This window comes from Chelonoidis abingdonii, chromosome 13, assembly GCF_003597395.2.
Source record: "Chelonoidis abingdonii isolate Lonesome George chromosome 13, CheloAbing_2.0, whole genome shotgun sequence".
In the NCBI taxonomy this organism is placed as follows: domain Eukaryota; kingdom Metazoa; phylum Chordata; order Testudines; family Testudinidae; genus Chelonoidis; species Chelonoidis abingdonii.
In genome coordinates this window covers 11,180,946-11,186,465 of record NC_133781.1, presented here as the reverse complement: position 1 = coordinate 11,186,465, position 5,520 = coordinate 11,180,946, and positions in this window count along the sequence as shown.

Sequence of the window (5,520 nt, the reverse complement as noted above, 5' to 3'; positions counted from 1 at the left end):
TGGCGGATACAGGAATTTTGTTGCAGCAAAACAGCAATACAGACAGACAGGTAATCCTTGGACCCAGGGCAAGGGAAAGGACTCTGATTGGAAGATGGTTATAAAGGTAGTGGAGGCAGGTAAGAAGGACAGAACTTTGGTTGGGGGAAACTTGAAGAATTCAGAAGGTATCACAAAAGAAAAGGCACCTATGGTGTCAGCAGATACCAGGCAGGACAGCTACTTTATGTAGCTTGCTGCGTTCACCACAGACAGATGCTATTGGGAACTTAATCTTAAGAAATGAGATAAATCTAATAAACAAAGCTTACTCACCACTAGATTGTTCTCCAAAGGTGAAGGTCATATCTGTGCACAGCCATCATGGAGAGACAAATGCACCATTGAAGTCTATGTAAACCCTCCAAACAGGGGAATTTCACCCCAAATATATTCCTCTGAAGAGCCACAAGCATGAGTTTTGTGGCAGGGTATGTCTGGGGATCTGCATAGGCCATATCACGTAGAAGAAACAAAGTTGAAGTTGAGGAGCATTTGGGAAACGGTGACCACAGTATTATGGGATTTTTAGAAGATGGCAAGTGCCAGAGGAAGCAAAATGAGCGTTTCTGACTTGCGGAAAGTTGGCTTGGAGAGAATATGAAATACCCTAAGGAAATAGGGAATTCTATAATGTCTGGGAAATCTGCTTCAGAAAGTTGGAAAATATTTGAGAAAGAAATTAGAGAGGCTGCAACTGAAATTCCTCCAGTTAAGACTAAAGCAAAGAACCACAGAGTCCAAAGTGCATTGAAAGGGTAGAACAGAGAGAAGACATTTACGGCCAGTTAACTGATACTGCATTTAAAATCTCATAAATTACAGGAAGAGTTTAAAGACTTTTGGCTAATTGGAAAAGATCAATCTTTCAGATGATGTAACAGAACGTTTCAAAAATCTGAAAGACTGATAAAGCTGATGGTGGGGTGGGGGATGGGAACTCCCTCTGACCTGCCTGGGGTCAGGACTTTGCCCAAGGAATTTAGGAATAAGTGCTAAAATTCAGGGCCATCCTTAGGCATACTCAGCTGCATAGGGTACCTGAAAATTTGGGGCACCACTGGGTCTTAGTGTCCACCCCTGTTCTGACCCGTCCTGCAGGCTCCCACTACAGCTGGCTACTGCAGCCTGGTGAGTCTTCCTCCGGAGGGGATCTAGTACTTAAAAGTGAAAAAGCCTCCAGCCTGCCAGCCCTACTAGCACAACATTGAAACTGTTAAAGAGACATTCAAGGGGTAATAAAGCCATTTAACAGGCATTTGCCAGCCCCCAGGTACATACTATCAGTTTCTGAATTTACTGACAAAAAGAGTTATGCATTACTGTAATATTTACCCAGAACATGTTAGCCTACAGGACCTTAGTTTAAAATTTGCTTTAAAAATATTTCATGAGTGTGTTGCTGAAGATTATAAAATCACATCTTTAAAAACCCTTGCATAGATTTTTAGATGCACAATCTGAGTATTCATCTTTAGCCTTAAATGCTTGGATCTTCAGACATACAGTTTTTTAAAAAAATCCTTCAAAAGAGCACCCTTATACACATGTAAGCCCAGGCCGCCGTCAGCATAGGAGCACCAGTTTAGTAATACTGCACAGGGCCCCATACTGCACAGGGCCCCATAAATCCTAAGGACGGCCCTGCTAAAATTTTCAAATGTGGCTACAGGTGCCTCTATTTTGGGGTTCCAGGATTAAGACACCTTAGAGGGAGGGGCCTGATTCTCAGGAGAAGACACTCAGTACTTTCTGAATATCAGGCTCCACTATAATGTCTTGAGTTGAGCACCTATAGATCAGGATAGCAAAAATCACTAGACACTTTGGAAAGTCTGAGGCAAGGAAATGCTGGCAGAACAACTTACTACAAAAGAACATACAGACGCAGCGCATAACTGGTTACCAGGGGAGTTCACAGAAGCTAAAAGTCAGCATGTCCATAGATTTATTTCTGGATCAGGAGGGGAGTCAGGCGTCTGGTGCCACAGCAAGAAGGTGGGAGTACAATAAACCAAGAAAGGGCAGGCATGTTAGGCTAGACAGCCTTTTCTGGTTCTAAGATGCCATGTTCTTAAAAGGAAGCTGCTGTCTCCAACAGACTCAGCCCTGGAGCTCCAACGTACAAATAAAGGGGAGGAATCCTATTTTTAGTCTGCATGAGACCAAAGTCCTGGTGCAAAAGGTCATCAAGAACAATTACTTCCTGTTTTCTGTTATGAAGGGAGAACCTGCCAAGATGCAGAGGTTATGAGATGGGATCCTGCCACAGATTAGAGCTCTGGGACCCTGCACGGAGAACAGTGGGGGACTCACAAGCTACAAACTATCTCCATAGTCTAGAGCAGCGGTTCTCAACTTTTTGATACTAGGGACCGGCTTGCTGCCTTCCTAAACTGCGTCAAGATCTCATGGACTGGTCATTGAAAAACACTGGGCTAGAGAACCAAAAACACTGGTAGCACTGTCTGCGTTTATCTGTGCTGTTGCCACTGAGGAAACCACTGGAGGATTCACACAGAGCCAGAAATTCTGATTGGGAGAAGAGCAGAATTTTGAAGTCAGAATTTTCAAAGCAATCTAAGTGACTTAGACACACAACTCCCATTGGATTTCAGTGAGATTTGGGTGCCTTTCTGCTCTCGTCTTCTTTGAAAATCCAGACCTAAATTAATAACCCTGAGCTTTCAAAAATGAATTGCATTACAGAGGTATGCAATGACAACAGAAGCAATGAGCCATAGGAAGGCATCCACAAGCCATCGCATGGGAAGACGTGTCCACAGTAACTTGAACAGGTTGAATAAATAGAACGGGATGGGGTGATTTTCTGTTCATGCGCAGTTTCTCATTATAGTCTTAATAATAAGCATAAAAATGCTTTGATAGCACTTAGCTCTGTTCTGATATTTCATCAGGGTCACGTGGTTAAAGTGAATAAAATACCTTACGAAGCTACCATTAAGTGACACATTTAGCACTGCATCCACTGGTTCAGGCACTAGCCTAGGACTTCAGAGATCTGGGTTTAATTCCCTGCTCTGCTCCAGACTCCCTGTATGACCTTGGGCATGTCACTTAGGCCCAGATTCCCAAAGGTGTTGAGGCTCCTAACTCCCATCACTTTCAAGGTTAGGTGCCCAAATATCTTTGAGAATCTGTGCCTAAGTTTCCCATCTATAACATAGGGATAATAGCACTTCCTTGCCACATCAGGGTATTTTGAAGATAGACACATACAAGATTGTGAGGTGCCAGATATTATGGTAATGAGGAACTGATAAATACTCCATGTCTAATGATAAGGTGCGGTAAAGAAAGCCATCTATACAAACCTTGCTCACCCCCACTAATAACCAGGATGTTCACTGCAAGTTAGTGAATCTTGTAAATTAGCAGGTATGCAAGAAATACATGCATCACCTAAAGCGTTTTGCTCATTTATTTGATGTGTTGAATTTTAATCATGTGTGATAAAGCTCCAAAGCACACCAGCAAATGCTCCGTAGTACACTTTGTAGAAGTACTATGCTGAAGGATAAGTACTGGGAGACTCACTACAGCACTCACTATTAAAGCTTTGCAGAGAAGCGTGAGAGTACTGCCTTTTCTGTACAAGTTTTAGTGTGTGCTGGTTAGCAAGACTCTATTGTCTTTGTATTTCATTGCATCTGGCAGATGAAACCTTTAGCTGTCTAAGACCTTTATGAAACTATGCACTTCATTGTTTTGTTCTTGACAGCGGAGGAAGTTCTTCCGAGGTTTAAAATTTGAATATTTTCTTTTGTGCCTTATTTCAGACTCCACCAATTCGTCTGCTCTTCTCTAGCATATAAGGGTGAGATACTCAGTTGCAAACTGGAACAATGGGCACAGATATATCCCATTTAAGTCCACAAGAATTTTTCCAGAAACTTCAATGGGAACAAGATTGTGTTCTAAAGATGTGAGTGGAGTTACTTTATACACTGGCATAAATCAGGAGTGAAAAGAGTTGCACCAAATATAAAACTGGAGTAAGATCAGGATCAGCCCCAATGAAATTCACATTTTTCTTAAAAAAAGTAGAGTATAAGAAATTCAATAAAATATCACAAGGCCAAGTCCAGCCCTCCAACCCCCACACCCATTGCTCAATTTCACCTGACTCCTCTCTTGCTTACACCAGTGTAACTGTTGATGTCTGTGGAATCACTCCAGATTTACATCACCATGGGAAGTGTATCCGGGCTGTTGATTTCAATGGGAGTTGTGCCTGAATTTGGTCCATACTTTGTGTCTGATTCCCGATTTTAATTTAAATGCTTTTATTTTAATTTTATTTTATTTTTGGCAGTTTAAAGGAAAACTTGATGCATTATCAGGTGACTTAAAAGCAAATATAATGTCATTTTTTCAGATGGGAACCTTGGGAAACATTTTCAAAAGCATCTAGGTGACTTAGGAGCCTCAGCACAATTTTCAAAGTGATTTGGGCACACAGGGTTGTATTTTTAAAGGTATTTAGGCCTCAGAAAGAGGTAGACAGGAGCCTACTGGGATTGTCAAAAGAACATAGGTGCTTAATACCTATTTAAATAATTGATTTCAATGAGAGTTTGGTGCCTAACATTCTTAGGTGCTTTTGAAAATCTCACTAGGCACCTCTCAGTGTCTTTAAATGCATAAATGCCTTTGAAAATCTTGGGAAAATCCTTAAGAGCCCAAGTCTCATTGAAAGTCAATGGAAATTAGCTCCTAAGTCACTTAGGACCTTTTGAAAATGTTACCCCTACGCTGGTAAAGTGCCTACTATTGTGCATATGATTGCATTCTTCAGCACTGCAAAGCCTAGTGATCCTGAAGCACCTATAATTAGGGTATCTCACCTATTTAAGCAGGATTATATTGAATTCTAGACAGGGAAGATAGTTTTGTAAAGTCTGGTTACTCGAGTAGATGAATGGTACACATTGAGAAGGTTCCTAGGATTCACACTAATTTGTAAAAACAAAGAGAAGTGCTTGTGGCACCTTAGAGACTAACAAATATATTTGGGCATGAGCTTTTGTGGGATAAATTTGTTAGTCTCTAAGGTGCCACAAGGACTCCTCATTGTTTTTACTGATACAGACTAACATGGCTACCCCTCTGAAACCTGTCACGATAATTTTTGTTTATCCTGCTACATGCCTAAAAATACATCATCAATATCAACACCTAATTACTCTAATTGCCGAGTATTTTTAGTTTTACTTCTGCTTTTTTTCCCACTAGCGAGAAACAAAGGCAAAAGACCCTGCAATTTTAGATTTCAAAATTACAGGTTGAGACGACAGGAATAATTCCCACTATGGAGTGGTATTTCTCTCAGTGTCAAACAGCACCCTTTCAGACAGTCTCTGCACATTCTATGAGTCAGTATAGCCACCAATGGGGTGGGGTGGAGGGGAGTCTCCCAACACACAGTCTCACACAGAAAGTGATCATTTAATTCCTATT